Consider the following 16,847-nt stretch of genomic DNA (forward strand, 5'->3'; position numbering starts at 1 on the left):
TTCAGAGGTCACACAGCTGATTACTAGTAAAGCCGTCTCATTTAACCTCCTGCTCTACAGCGTGGAGCAGAAGACAGGTGGAGGCCTCCTGTTTTCCATCTGGTATGTGTATCACGTACGGTGCTACCATGAATACATAATAATTACATGAATTACATAATACCGGGTCTTATGACTTCTTATTGGGTAAGGCCTGCTAGTTCTATATCTCAAAATCACCAGCTCTGTTGTTAACATCAAGATTTTCACGTAATTTATGTTCTATTAGTAATAATGATATCAAGGATTAAAAATGGAATGTAATAAATGAGGGTATATTTTCAACAAAAAGTTATTTTCTCAGCGGTGCCCGTAGCTCAGTGGGTAGGACACCGGCCACATATACCGAGGCTGGCAGGTTTGAACTGGTCCAGGCCAGCTAAAGCAACAATGACAACTACAACAACAACAGCAAAAAAAAAAAACTGCATGAAAGTTCCAATCCAATGTTTTAGTCTTTCTATATGCTATTCTTGCCCTGGACCTCATAAATGTAAAGGGCAGGCCTGCAACAAAATGTTAAGTATATGAACAGTTTTCTGAACTGTAAACTACTGGTTCCCTAATAGTAAAGATCAAAAGCACACTAAATAGAATAATGTCCCTATTTCCAAATGAAACAAAATAAAATTTACCTAACAAAATTTTGTGTTGATAATTTCTATAGTGAAATGTACTGAAATCATACAAATAGTCCAGAATTCAACTAGAAGGCCATCCGTGGAGCCCCCCAGTTTTTCTTTATCTTTCTCTCCACCCTACCCCTTCATCTCAGCAAGGTAACATTCAAACTCCACCATCCCTTTTCTTTCAGTCACTGTTTAGCCTTTATTTTTAAAAACAAAAAAAAATCCTGTAGGCATTTTATAACCCTGTACAATAAAAATGCTTTGATACATTAGCATGCTTAAATTAGAAAATTCTTTTTGAAGTCTAACCTAAAGGGCTCCAAAGGAAATCCCACCTTTTTTGGAGACAGAGTCTCCCTCTGTCATTCTGGCTAGAGTGCAGTGGTGTCATCACAACTCACCTCCACCGCAAACTCCCAGACTCAAGTGATCCTCCTGCCTCAGCCTCCCGAGTGGCAGGGACGACAGGTGCACACTACTGTGCCTGGCTAATTTTTTTCTGCTTTTTGGTAGTGATGGGGTCTTCCTCTCGCTCAGGCTGGTCTTGAGCTCAAGCTATACTCCCCTTGGCTTCCCAGAATGCTAGGTACATGTGTGAGCCTCTATGCCCAGCTGGAAACCCCTTTCAAATGAGTATATACATATTTAGAAAATATAGGAAAACTAGAAAACTTTCAGTGAAAAACAGGATGGAAACCATAAAAGGTAACTTCAATTGCTGAACACAAACCATGTAAAGGAACTGAAACCTGAAGGAAAAGGCACTCAAACTGGAACTTAGGTCAGCTCCTCCCAGAAGGGAATGAAGCCTGGCAGAACTGAAGGCTCAGAGTGATCAAAGCAGAAAACCCCAAACAGGAAATGAAAGTCAATGACCAAAGACAAAGGGAAATTAAGGATTCTTTATATAAAGAACTAGAGGCATAAAAAGGAAAACATTACCTTATTAGGTGTTAGAGGAAGAGATCCACACTCACTAGCCCGGTCAACACACAGACTCAGAGAGAGTCAAATAGCTTTATGGGAAAACACTGGCCACCTGTGTCCCCAGAGGAAGCTGAAGATACTAACAGTTCCTTCCTAAAAGCTTAGAAAGAGTCAATCAGTGTTTATAAAGCATTTAGCACCTATTAGTACCTAATAAATGCTGAATAAATGGAAGTTGTTATTAATATCATTACAACTAATTAATCCAACGTTTTAGTCTTTCTGGAGGCACCTGTGGCTCAAGGAGTAGGGCGCCGGCCCCATATACTGGAGGTGGCGGCTTTAAACCCAGCCAAAAAAAAAAAAAAAACACACAAAAATGCATGAAAGTTCCAATCCAATGTTTTAGTCTTTCTATATGCTATTGTTTACACGTTATATGACTTTCAAATACACAGGTAACTACCCTCCCAGTATACTGTATAAAGCCATTGTTTCTAATAATATGTTTTTATCAACCTCTTTGACAATGGCCCATTAGTGGCAAATTTCACTATCTCAAATTTATAAACAGGGAACAGAAGGTGCTTAAGCAATTCCCGACAAGATACAGTTAATCACTGGCTTAACTGAATAGAAGACCTGCAGCTCAGAGTTCTGTACTCTAGCCAGGAAGTCCTGCTAAGACAAAAATAGCTGCTTAGTTATTTTACATTCCTATTTAGAATCTGTATCATAAGTTTAAGCAGTGAATTAGACAGATTTAATTTAGAAAGTCTACATTTACTCAATGGTATTAAATATTTCTTTGAAGGCCATTTATATTTCCAAACTAAGGATGGCAAACATCGAAGAAACAAATATATTTAATATTTAAAAATCTTCATATTATCACAAATCATTCACAAGTTGATTTACTCATTAGAAAAACCTCATCTTTTATATTTACCACATTAAAAATCTGTTTTATTTGGCTTTATTTTCTGCCCTTCTGTAATACTACCATAAGGACTAATGGTGTTAGTATTATTAATAATAGCCAATATTTATTCCTGCTCTCTCACCACACCCACTCCCACTCACACAAGTCTCCAATTTTCAGTTATAAGAAAATACATAGTGGGGAGGCACCTGTGGCTCACAGGAGTGGGGCGCTGACCCCATATGCCAGAGGTGGCGGGTTTGAGCCCAGCCCCAGCCAAAAACTGCAAAAAAAAAAAAAAAAGAAAATACATAGGGGGTGGCGCCTGTGGCTCAAAGGAGTAAGGCACTGGCCCCATATGCTGGAGGTGGCAGGTTCAAACCCAGCCCCTGCCAAAAACAGCAAAAAAAAAAAAAAAAACATAGAAAAGGGAGGTAAATTGGGGAAGGGACTCCGGAGTGAGCATTTACCCATCCCTGTACTATGGAAGGGGTCGAAAAGCCCAGACAGCTAGAGATGGAAGACATTCAGATTAGGGTTTTCCAGATCTAGAACTCAAAGCTCAGTAAAATTTCAAAAAAATCTGAGAGAATTTAATTTTGCCCAGTAAGGACATCTGAAACCATTGCCACTCAATACTAACATTATTTCCTGAAAGAAAGAAGATGTCCACTTTAAGAAAAACCTGGCATCTAGTATTTCAGGTTAAGCAGTGAGACTACTGCTTAACAACAAGAAACCCCAAATACAGGAAAAACAAGAATGTCTGAGTAAAGACAGTCCACATGAAATGATAAATGATTACTTTCAGACGTCTCACATGTATATGTGTGCTTACTAAATTTTTTAAAAATAGTTTTTTTCTCATTTTGCTGGAGACCAGTGAAAATGGACTGGCCTAATTCTGTGGACTGCTCTTCGGGGCTGCTCTAGAGCCTTCTAAAGAATCCTTTTGGAGTGGCACCTGTGGCTCAAAGGGGTAGGGCGCTGGCCCCATATACCGGAGGTGGTGGGTTCAAACCCAGCCCCGGCCAAACCCTGAAAAAAAAAAGAATCCTTTTGGGGGGCTAGATCAATGTAAAATCCAAAAACAAGTAGGTAACTTTTACTGAGGGGCTACTTTCCTTCCAGGCCCTGTGCTAAGTGCTTTGCTTGCTGAGGAGTGAAGAACTCCTGCTAATGTTTGAGTCAAGAAGAGTGCCCCTGCTTTTGCCTGATTCTAATGACTATGAATACCGTCACAGCCCCAACAGCTCATTGGTGAGTTGCTCCTTCCAAAAACATTGTCACTATGAAATTTGAAAACTCCAGTATAACAAAGGCATCAGCAGACTTTTGGAGGCTGTGTAGCGTCATCTAACCACTGGGATTCAATGTTCTTCTTTCACAAAGGGACAGAAAGTTGTCAGGTTTTTTGGCACAAGCTTGTGTGCTGTGACAAAGCACTGCTTTGACCAGTGTGCTTGTCCCGATCTAAGACCACAACAACCAACTAGTTATGACAAACCAAAAATAGCCCCATAGTCTAAATCAGGACACATGGAAAGTGACCACCCTGAGTCACCCACACGCATTGATTACATACTTTATTTTTGGATAACTTTAGTGGGGACTGAAAGCATTTCATTTGGTGGTTCTTCTCTCCAATAAGAGTACAAAGAAAGGAACTAAGTCATGTGGTTCTGTTTAACTTATCATGAAGGTTGCAGCTAGCATAGATGATGTGATTCCTCAGTTTTGGAAAGCACACAGCTAATTGGGATGATAAATCTCTCTGAACTGACTAAACTGCCAGACAGATCTTGACTCACAATCCATTGTATAAGAAAACTGTGCTCTCGGGAAAGCATGTTATCTTTGCTGCCATTCAGGTGACAAAACACAAGTAAATGAGAATGTCGATGTGAAACAGTGTAATGGAGAGCTATGTGCCTTATGTAGGCTTTATTCCGGTCTATTTAAGATGCTGGGTAAATTGTATGTATTTATAATTTCCATTGTAAATCTTCTAAATGTAAACCTAAATGTATTTTATCTCAGCAAATACATTACTCTCCTTATCTTTATCTTTAAAAATTATTTTCATTGAGTATGTGTAATCCAAATTCATCAGCATCCATCTATCTTGTCCTCCTACTACTTTAGCCTCGTATCTTATTGTTCTCCTCCCATTCACTGCTCCTCATCATTCTCTGTTTTTGCAAAATGCCAAGATCATTCTATTTTTGTGTCTTTGCATTTGCTGTTTCCTCTGCCTGCAGTGCTCTTCCCATCATCTTTACATAGTTGGCTTCTTCTCGTCACTTAGGTCTCTGTTCAAATATCATTCCATGGAGACGTCGTCTCTGACCACTTTGACTGAATAGCCCATCTCCACTGGTCACTCAAATGTATCACCTCGTCTTATTATCCTTATAGCACTTAAGCATATCTAAAAGTATCTTGTTCATTCATTTGCTAACTTGTTATTTGTTTGCCATGTCTAACAGGAAAGATCCATGAGAACAGGGAGTTTGTCTTATTCATTCCTGTAACTCCTCACTGAAATAGTGTCTGCATGTGGCAATATTCACTAAATATTTGTTGGAAAAATGAATGAATAAATGATGAATGAAAGAAGAACTCCTGAGCATTTTTATATTTTGTCTCCTTTATCAGAGACTTCATGACTAAATGGCACAAAGGCTAATGTAGCTTCATCAACAATTCTCTTGGTAATTTTATCAATAAAGATAGGCCAAATGACTCATGATTTATGTTACCCGGCTTGGCAGTCTATAATTGATCCTAACACTGAATAGTTGCCTAATCTTCACTTCACTTAAGTTATATAGCTCAGTCTAATAAAGCAATCTGATAAAGGGACACATAAAATAATAATATAAAAGGGAAAGATTAAATGTTGTGATTCGTGAATACATGAATACTTCTTAAAAGTATTTATTTTAAACCACCAGCTAACATAATAGTTACTAGTACAATAAAAAAAAAAATCACTAAAGGCAAGAGGCCTATTCCCACTTTTAAAAATATTGATCTAGATGTTCTAACCAATGCAATAAGACAAGAAAAAGAAAAAAGCGATATAACTATTTAAAGTAGAGATAAAAATTATCTTTATAAAGATAAGTAATAATAATCTACCAGGAAGAATTAGCACATAAAAAGTGATAGACATCTTATTGATTAGCAACAGTTACAAAGGAAACATAAAGGGAAAAAATAGCCAGAGATTTTATGAATGTTAATATGCCAGCTGTAGTTTTTTCTTTTCCTCATATCTAAACATGGCAATAATCTTACATTAAAGAATATAGATTTTAACTTAATATTGAATTTTCCTAGGGGAAAAAATAACTTGTCACATGTTCATTTATACTCCTTCTCTATTTATAGTTCTGTTCTAAAGAGATATGGAAAAAAACAAAGGGAAAAGAAGAAAACATTGTCCCTGCTCTTGAAGACTTTGCAAGCCTATTGCAAAGAAATACTGTAATGTATGCATGAAATGACTAGAAAACCATTTATTTAGTAGTTGTTGAGTATCTGTAATGAGAAGATCTCTTTGCAGGTTGTATGTGGAGTAGGGGGTGGGCTAACTACAAATATGATTAGAATATAGTCCTTGCCACCTATGCAAAGGAGAAAAAAGCAGAAACCTTTATAAGGCTATTAAGCCAAACTTTAAAAGAGGAAGGAAAGCTTTCAATAAACAGATAGGCCATATGTATTCCCAGTGGAAAACATGACTTGAGGTAAGAAAGTATGGGACATGTTTGTAAATACCGAATAATCCTTTTTGGCTTGAAGATAGGTTTACATGAAGGGTAACTGGGAAGTCAGACCAGAAGGAAAGATTAGAGGTTAAGTCTCAGGATGTGGGTCTGGAATTCATAACTGCAAAATTTTAATAATATTAGCTGTCATCATAGAGTCTTCAAATATTTCAAGGAAGAAAGCAATCTTATTGCTCTGTTGGAGGAATGTTTATCTGAATCAATGATTCAATCTGATCATTGAATTTAGCTGATTCAATGTTTATCTGAATGTTTATCATATCATGGTGTATGGGCTGAGTTGAAATACCAGAGAAAGAGGATGGAGGGTATGTTAGGAAGTCTGGGGAAAACAGGCAGCAGGAACCTGAACTGTGCAGGAGCAGACTTGAGAAACACTGCAGAGGTGGGTCTGGGAGGCTTCAGCACCCAGATAGTACTTGGATTTTAGTACTCAGAGAAACAGTCATCAAATGAGTGAATAATTTTTCTATCCTCCCCTCAAAAGTAAGTTCTCAGAGTAGCATATAGATTTATTTCAAGAACTGTTAACTGTTGTGATCTTAAATTTATTTGCAAGGTTGTTTGCTGAATGCTTTTCCTCCCATCGTCAGTGGGAAGACCTTGTCTCTCTCTTGCTCTCTCTTTCTTTCTCTGTCTCCTTTCTTATTTCCTCATTACACACTCAGAGTCTGGCATAAAATAGGCATTCAGCGAATGCTCATTGATCCTGTAACTTGTCGACTCATTAGACATGGGATTGAGAGAGATGGAGGAGTGAAAGATGATTAAGTTTTGAACTTTATTTCAATGTTAGTAGCATGTTTTCTTTTATAAATATTGGTAGAAAAGTTAGGAGAAGGAGCTGGTTTGGGGGACACAATTATTTGTTCACTTTTTAACTGCCACATTTGAAAAACTAGGAAGATTATCTAGATGAAAAAATCTAGCAGATAGTTGAAAATATGAAATTAGAACTCTGTAGGCAAGTTGGACTAGGGGTAAAGATCTGGGAGACATCTGCCTAGAGGTGTTAATTGAAACAGAATTACTTGATATCCCCAGAAAGGAGATATAGAAAAAGAAGAGAAACTGGATTGAGGAAAAATCTTGGGACATACCTGCATTTTAAGTAAAGCATAGGATGAGTCAACAAAAAAAGGAGTAAGTTAGAGTTGAGAGGCCAACTACATTCTCATCACTCCAAAGATGAGGGAAGAAGATTTTTAATAAAGTAGTTAGTAATTGCATCAGTTGGAAAGATTGGTGAAAATAAAATTAAACAAAAGCTACTACATGTGGGCCCCACACCCGGCTCAGTGGTTAGGGCACCCACCACATACACCAAGGCTGATGGGTTTAAACTGGCCAGGCCTGCTAAACAATAATGACAACTGTAACAAAAAAATAGCTGGGCGTAGTGGCAGGCACCTATAGTCCCAGCTACTAGGGAGGCTGAGGCAAGAGAATCGCTTAAGCCCAAGAGTTTGCGGTTGCTGTGAGCTGTGACACCATGACTCTCTACCGAGGGTGACATAGTGAGACTCTGTCTTAAAAAATAAAGAAAGAAAGAAAAATAAAAAAGGAATGGAAAATAAAACAAAAAGTACCAAATAAAAAAAATTAAAATTAAAGATTTTTTTTTTTTTTTTTGTGGTTTTTGGCCGGGGCTGGGTTTGAACCCGCCACCTCCAGCATATGGGACCCGTGCCCTACTCCTTGAGCCACAGGCACTGCCCAAAATTAAAGATTTTTTTTACCTAAAAGTTTGGGCCAAAGATGTGAGTGTGCATTATACATGGGAGTGCATTATACAAATCAAAATACTATAACTTGCCCAGGGTGTTCAAACTACACATCCATCCAATTTGGGGTCTATCTATCTGTCACATCACTATCTGAGGCATTCTGTTCCCAATGGCTAATCAACAGACAGCTGCTGATGACCACCTAGAGCAGCAGCATAAACGGGGTGCTGTGGGAGAACATACAGACTTGCAAATATATCAGATGCCAAGAGACAGCTGGTCAGAGAGACCAAGGCAAAGAGCAGAGCTGGAAGTGATCACTGTGATTCACTGACACCACTGTCTCAGGCACTGGGATCTGTGCAAGGGAAGAATGGGAGGGATGAATAGAGTCTCTGCCTTATAGGGATCAGTCTTCTGATGGGTTCTTAGATGGAATAGTGAGGGCCCTATAGCAGAGAAGGCATCCCTAAGCTGAACTTGAAGGAATCAGTATGGGGAAGAGAAGGAACCTTCAGCTTGGGGACTCTCTCAAAGACAACAAAAACCTAAAGACTGCTTTCTGTGGGCCGATGAAATCTCCCCCTGACTACAGTGTACACATACACGGAGGGTGAATGAAGTCACAAAGGGGATCCTGAAAACCATTCACTGACCCATGGAGGTAACTATCCCTCCTTAACAGCTAAAAGAAAATTTTTCGGATTCTTTTTTGTTTTTCCCATGCTACTTCTCTGAGCTGGAAATGGAAATATACTTACGTGCCATGATCACACTACTAGCTAGTGTGATTTCCACCAAAATAAGTCTTCATGATCTGTGATATTCGTGGGAAGGGCCAACTCTAGACCAAGCACTGCTTGATCATTCATTCACCTTTTCAGAATAGGAGGAAGGAAGAGTTCACCACAGTCATCAGAATCAACCCACTCTGTCACCCACAGACTGGAAAGCAGAGACAGCCTTCCCAGACGCCCTGTCATCTTATGTCATCTTTGTCATGAGACCAGGGACGGTGTCCCTTGAAGATGCATGTGACTTCAGATCTCCCACTACAAAGCCCTCGTCATCACAATTGCAGTTCTAAAGAAGTTGGTTGAAATTTATCCTCTTAATACTCTTGATAGCAGATCTTTTTCTTAAAATCCACTTCATTTTTTATACTGGGGCTAGACTCAGTGACCTCTGTGGCCCTTTCCAAGTTTAAAAGACGTTCAGGGCTCAGAGCTTGACAAGTGAACTCTCTTGGGGGTCACGCTTAGCTTGTTTACTCCACTAAGAAAAGTGTAAAGATAAAGGGGAAACCGACCTCTCAGAACTAAAAGAGAGCATGGGTATACGGAAATGACTTTATAATGTTCTACACAGGCTGCTGTCTCAGGGAAGCAGAGAGAGGATGTCCACAGAGGACTGCAGGTGCAGGTGGTCATTTAGAGGACTGATGGATATTCCATTCACCTGTGATGTTCCGGAATGACTGTCCTTGAGTTTAATGCAGTATTTCGTACATCTTCTCTGATTAAAAATTTACTAATAAGTAAAAAAAATTAATTAACTCCTAAAGGCCTAGGATCTATAGAATTGGTGCTCACCAAAGGGTGGTAATGGACCCTGGGATCCAAGTCTATAATATACGTGAAATGGATGTTCTAACAGCTGCTGTCCTGAATATCATGACCACTCAAATGAACAGAGCAAGCTAATGAGTTCTGAAGAATCTACAACATGACATTTCCATTCAGTCTGGCTCAGTAACTAACTTTTGGAAATTCTCTGGGAACATTTGGGAGTTTCAGTGTATAAAATCAAGGAACCGATCTGGGAAAAGGCCTAAAGAGCAAAAACATCATCTTCTTGTGTGCCTACACATATTTATTTCAACTTCTTTTCTATAAACTTACCAAACAATTTACATCAAAGACTTTGGTATAGTTGAGCTATAGTAATAGGCACTCTGGAGATGGGTACAAAGAATTATTTCTCCCGCCATGGTTGTTTTTGGCAGCTTTAGCCTCATGGCTCAGGCATGCAGGTGGCTGTGAATGAAATGAATGATACACTTTGTTAAAATTGGCCACTGTTACCTTAGCAGAGATAAAAACCAGGAAGAATTCTCACTTTCCTTTACAACGTGGCACTTCCTGATCACTTCTTTCTCCTTTGGGTGTACAATAAAATGCAACTGTCCTTCAGAATACATAGGGGATTGGTTCCAGGACCTCCACAGACAGCAGAATCTGCAGATTATCAAGTCCTTGATATAAAATGCACATACTCCCATATACTTTAAATCATGTCTAGATTACTTATAAGACCTAATACAACAATGCTATATAGTTGTTATACTGGATGGTATGGGGACTAATAAGGAGAAAAAAAAGTCTGTACATGTTCAATACAAGTACTTTTTTCTCCCCAAATATTTTCAACAGTTGTTTGAATCTGTGGATTCAGAACCCCTGGATAAGAAGGGCAGTCTTTTATGGCGACAGTAAACCATACTATAAAGACTCAGAGTTCTCATTCACCGCATGTTACAGGTTTTTCACAAACTCTTCATGTTTTATAGAGAAAAAAGGACCGGGGAGAGGGCCACACAAGAGAGAGAAGGCCATATACACGAACATTAATTCTTTTTCTTTTTTTTGAGACAGAGCCTCAAGCTGTCACCCTGGTTAGAGTGCCTTGGCATCACAGCTCACAGCAACCTCCAATTCCCAGGTGCAAGCGATTCTCCTGCCTCTGCCTCCCAAGTAGCTGCGACTATAGGCACCCGCCACAACGCCCGGCTATTTTTTGGTTGTAGCCATCATTGTTGTTTGGCAGGCCGGGGCTGGATTCGAACCTGCCAGCTCAGGTGTACGTGGCTGGCGCCTTAGCCGCTTGAGCCACAGCTGCCAAGCCACGAACATTAATTCTTTAGCCCTTCACTCTACCCAGTCACCACCAACCTTCCCTCTACCCCTTTCCACAGAAAACCTGCTGGCCTTGTGTCATTAATTTTCTTCCAAAAATTTGTGCCTAAGTTTATTTTAGGTAGGTTTCACCTAGACCTGAATGTTATTGGGAAGAAAGCCCTATTTTTAGTCATGAGAACTTGAATTTTTCAAGCTGTCCAGATAGAGAATATAAGAACCAATGGAGATGTAGCAAGAGGACAGATTTGCTCTGAGTGGAGCTTTTCCTGTTCTCTTAAAAGAAGTCAACTCTTGGGACGGTGCCTGTGGCTCAGTGGGTAGGGCACTGGCCCCATATACCGAGGATGGCAGGTTCGAACCTGACCCCGGCCAAACTGCAACATAAAATAGCCAGGTGTTGTGGCAGGTGCCTGTAGTCCCAGCTACTCAGGAGGCTGAGGCAAGAGAATCACTTAAGCCCAAGAGCTGGAGGTTGCTGTGAGCTGTGATGCCACAGCACTCTACCAAGGGTGACAAAGTAAGACTCTGTCTCTAAAAAAAAAAAAAAAAAGAAAAAGAAAAAAAGAAGGCAACTCTTTGGTTTCCCCAAGGTGGTAATTCACCTTACCACCTACTTCAGCAGGAGCTTGATAAAACCATAATATGAATCTGTGAGACATAACCAAGTCTCTCAGATACTCAGTTTTCATCCATGTAAAAGAGGGATAACATTTCCCCTGTCTTGGGGTTATCATGAGAACAGTGAGTTAAAGGCATTTGAAAGCATCTGCCGTGGTGCTTCTTGGGAGATTGCCTCTTTGTTGGCTTTTACTTTTGCTGCTGAAAAGACTCCTTCTCCTGGAAAGTGCTCGGGATGCTGCAAGCGCAGAGTGACACATTGCCTTGGTATCCTGTGGAGGACAGTTAATGGGAAATGACTTCAGTTTACTGCATCTTCTAGTAATCCTGTGATGCCATCGCAAAACAAAAAGCACATGACTACTGGTAAGCCCGTTGCACCTGAAAAAGAAATTGGATTCCACTCGGAAAAGTAGGCTGTAAAACTAATCGCTCTGATCCAATAACGTGGCCCCGCAGAATGGCATCATCAGTCCTGAGACACCGAGAGGAGGAGGGAGGGCAAGGAGAGAGAGAGAGAGAGCACTCAGGAGGCAGCTGCCCCGCTCTCCAGACACACCAGCCAATGAAATATTCATAAGGAGATATTTTATAGCCAATGTCTAATACCGCTGCTGGATCACAAGCTGATCTGAGCCAATCAATAGTATTCATCATCCTGAGAGGAACTAGTGATTGCATGTTTATGAGAATTGGGAGGGTTTCGAAGCCAAGGCCAGTTTCTGGTTACTTGATATGTGTCACCTTAAAAAGATATAACTTATTTTGAAAATGGAACCTAAGACCTTTTAAAAAATTATAGCAGTGGGAGGAGGAGAGGTACCTTTCAAATCCAGGGGGAAAATGTTTGAATTATTTTTTAAGTCAACCCAAGGACTAGTTTTTCAATTGAAATCACTTTTTTTGTTTCAATCTTTGGTGGCCATTCTTTGTATATGATTTTTTCTTGCTAAGCTCCAGATCTTTTTAAAGTAACACCTTAGTATCTGTCTTAAACTCCCCCACATACGAATGGAAATGTATGACAATGAAATCATAAAAGGAAAAGTAAATGGAGTCAACTTTATCATTAGAAAACACTAAGTTCCAGGTTAGTTTGATTTATAAAAGCTTTTAGAGATCACAGAAGCTTCAACTTGATTCTAAGGGTTCCTACACAGGCAGGGATTTAAGGGCAAAGAAAGGTAGAGACTGCAGGACTAGCCTTAGGGGGTGTGTGCTCAGACATCTGCTGAGGACTTCAGGGGAAACTACACCTCAGCCTGGTTAGATGGGGAAAGCTCAGAGAAAACTGGGGCTTTCATGTGTGTGTTCCAGGCATGGCTAAATTATAGCCCTCTCTGAGGTCTTCAAAGCAGATTCCATTGAATGCCATCTCTCCCACCCCCACCAAAATTGTTTTTGAACAATGAATTAAGCATCAAGAGCTCACAAATGGGAAGTCTTAGAAAATCAACTTGTGAGGTAGAGAGACAGGAAGACAGGAAAGGAGGAGAGTCAGAGAGGGAGAAGGAGAGTTTCATCCTTTCCGTGGTGATAGTCTCAGGAAAGAAGCTATAACTCGCATCTTTGTAAACAACAGAGATTTCTTTTCATGGCTGTCAAAGTAGCCCATGTTTGTTGTGTTTGAAAGCTATAGAAAATACACAAAAGTAAAAATAAGAAAATAAAAATCGTCCATGGGCCCAGTAACCTAAAAAATCCACTTAACAGGCTCAGTGCCTGTAGCTCAGTGGCTACAGCGCCAGCCACATACACCAGAGCTGGCCAGTTCGAACCCAGCCGGGGCCTGCCAAACAACGACAACTACAACCAAAAGAAAAAAAAATCCACTTAACAAGATGATATATTTTCTTGTAGGCTGAGATACACACACATCATCTACTAAACTGGAATCTTAGTTTATACAGCTTTATATCCTGAGTTTTCATTATGTACTTATTTTGTAATCATTTTTACATCTCGAAATAGTGTGATCTGTTATTGACAATTTAGTACTCTATTAAAGGAATGTGCCTTTACAGGTTTTTTACCGGCTCTTCATGTTTTTTATGCACCAGTCCTCATGGACAGATAGGCTATGCATTTTCAACCCCCTGACCTTGCTCATGCAAGCTGATAGCCTGGCCAGCCTCCCCTAACCATTGAACCCTCGCTTGGCTATTCATTTCCAATCCTGCCCATACTGAAGCCTGCCCTCCTTCCCTGGTTGGAACTAATGACTCTGGGGAAGCAGAGAGGTAGAGCCAGGGACATTTGGGCTTTGGAGCTTGACAAGCTTGGGCTCCATACCCGAGGCAGTGCTTACCAGCTGTGTGACCCTTGGGGAGCTTTTTTTTTTTTTATTGTTGGGGATTCATTGAGGGTACAAGAAACCAGGTTAGACTAATTGCATTTGTTAGGCAAAGTCCCTCTTGCACCTTGGGGAGCTTTTTAACTAAGCTTGTGTCTCCTCACCTACAAAGTGGGGATAATACCGCAGACTAGTGCTAATATAATGACTGATACAAGAATATATATGTTGGTTTTCTCCCTCCACCTTTTTTGGTTTTCTGATTTCTGTCCAGAGCAGCTACAGGGCTTGAGTGAGATTGAAATAACTTAGTCTCTTCATCTGTATCCCCCATAAGGGATAGTAAAACCCATCTCTATAGGTTTTTAGGGGATATTAAATCAGATGATCAACAGAAGGCACTTGGTGCCCAGGACAAGTAGGAGCAAAATACGTACTGGCCCTTACCTCTTACAGTCTTACAAGGCCTCTCAGTTGTGCCATTTTATTGTTATCACAGAGTATGAGCTCCACTGTAGCTTTGCAGCGGACAATACATTTTCCCTGTTGGCTGTCTCTTAAAGTCTCTGCCTGGTGAGCTTCCAAGCAACCCAGTGCCTGGGGCTGGGCCATTCTTCCCTGAAGAGGACTCCGGTGGTACTGTGGTAGAAACCACAATCCCTGTTTGATGGGTACCCTAGAAAGGAAGAGCACTTCTGAGTGAGCGGCTTCAAGGTAGGGGGACTCTCTTTAAGCACTGCTTAGCATCCAGGTATCAGGCCAAAGAAGGAGAAAGTCTGGCTATGAGAGAACTGCCTGTGAATTGATTCAGTCCCCAGAAGAAGGCCCTGGGAAGAAATTTCAGGGAGTGGTCTTAGCAACTTCACCCTCCTCTTGGACCTTATCCTTTTGGGAGGGGATGTCTTTCCGATAGGGAGGTAGTAAAGTTCTAACTTTGATGTCACCAGGAGGGAACGCAATGAGAGGCGGGGATTCACTCAGAAACCAGGACATGGTAACAGTCTTACAGGGTGTCTGCCTACATGCTGCCTTCTAGCAGTGGTTCTCAATGTGTGGTCCCCAGACAGCAGCATCCCTGGGAACAAGTTATAAATGCAGATCCTTGAGAGCCACTGCAGCACAGGAACCAACAGAAAAAGGAAAAGGAGAGAAGGGCAGTCCGATGGTACTCCTTCTGAAGATGACTGTGTTCCTGCCCTGACATTCATACATCAATTCTTCTTTATTTGCTTAAACTAGTTTCAGAGGATTTCTGAACCAAAGAGTTTAGAGTAATAAAGCAGGGGTCATTAAAAAAAATTGTATGATAAATGAGGCTTTAGGGTTCCGAGACACCCTGCTTCAGCATCTCCCCTTTGGGCCTCTCCAAAGTCCCTGCTCAGAAAGCCTGCAGGTGACTACTGCTCCCCCGAACCCTCTTTCTGGACCAAGAGACCATGCCAAAGTACAGCTGTTTATCAGACTGTGTCCTTCAGAATTCAACCCAAGGGGAAAAATCAGGTTTGTGTACAGGTATTTATGTATGAAGATGTTCATCTTGGTATTGTTTATGTAAGATAAAATGGGGGGAATAAGGGAACAACCCAAATAGCCAAAAGTACAAGTCACATAAATTATGGACACCCATATAATAGAATATCATGCAGCCATTTAAAATGACATTTTCATGACACCCTTGGTGTCGAGGGGAGAGTGGTATCACTATATCAAGTATTAAGAGATGGATATACATCGTATACAGAGAATAAACCCACACATGTGCCTAGAGAAAAATCTACAGGTAAACACAAAATGTTAAGACTGATAATCAGGGTGGCACCTGTGGCTCAGTCGGTAGGGTGTCGGCCCCATATACTGAAGGTGGCAGGTTCAAACCCAGCCCTGGCCAAACTGCAACAACAACAAAAAAAATAGCCGGGCATTGTGGGGGGTGCCTGTAGTCCCAGCTACTTGGGAGGCTGAGGCAAGAGAATCGCCTAAGCTCAGGAGTTGGAGGTTGCTGTGAGCTGTGTGACACCATGGCACTCTACCAAGGGTGATAAAGTGAGACTCTGTCTCTATAAAAAAAAAAAAAGAGTAATAATCATTTCTAGGTAATAGTATCATGGAGTTTTTTTTTCTTTATACTTTTGCTATTATTCAGCTTTCTTCTTTTTACTTTCTTTTTCTTTTCATTTTTTAACTTTTTGGTACTTCCCACTTTTCTACAATAAACAGGTGTTACTATTACAAATAGAAAAAACATAATAATGTATGAATTGATCTGGTCGGTTGATCCCTCCCTTTTCTGTACCACTGTGGTGCCTCTTTAGGACCCCCACCCAGCGGGGAGAATGTGACTATGGGCAGCTTCTCCCCCACCACCACCCCCCCACACTATTTTCTCCTTTAGCCTACACTTCAGCATATTGTTTATGAAGAATCCCAGCAGTAACTGGCTGAGTTGTCATAGCTAGAATGGGCTTCAGTATGATCATGCTAGGCCCCAACTGCAAAAGACATGACAGGAAAGGGTGCAAGGCAAGGCCAGAGAGGGCCACTGATGGGCAGGGGAAATGGACAGGGGCTTAGCCGTTGACTTGAGGGAGCCATGGGCAGTTCTGCCATGGTGCCTTGAAGACAGAACAAGCTCTGCCAACTGGTGATCCTTACAGGTCAGCAAGTAGGCGTGGTGGGTTGTTCCCTTATTCCCCACCCCCATTTTATCCTACATGAACAATACTGAGATGAACATCTTCATACATAAATATCTGTACACATATCTGATTTTTTTCCTTGGGTTGAATTCTGAAGGACACGGTTTGACAAACAGCTGCACTTTGGCATGGTCTCTCGGTCCAGAAATGGGGTTCAGGGGAGCAGTAGTCACCCGCAGGCTTTCTGAGCAGGGACTTTGGAGAGGCCCAAAGGGGGAGATGCTGAAGCAGGCTGTCTGGGAACCTGTGTTCACACACTATTGTATTCAAGATGGCTCCCT

The sequence above is a fragment of the Nycticebus coucang genome, chromosome 10 (assembly GCF_027406575.1).
Source record: "Nycticebus coucang isolate mNycCou1 chromosome 10, mNycCou1.pri, whole genome shotgun sequence".
NCBI lineage: Eukaryota > Metazoa > Chordata > Mammalia > Primates > Lorisidae > Nycticebus > Nycticebus coucang.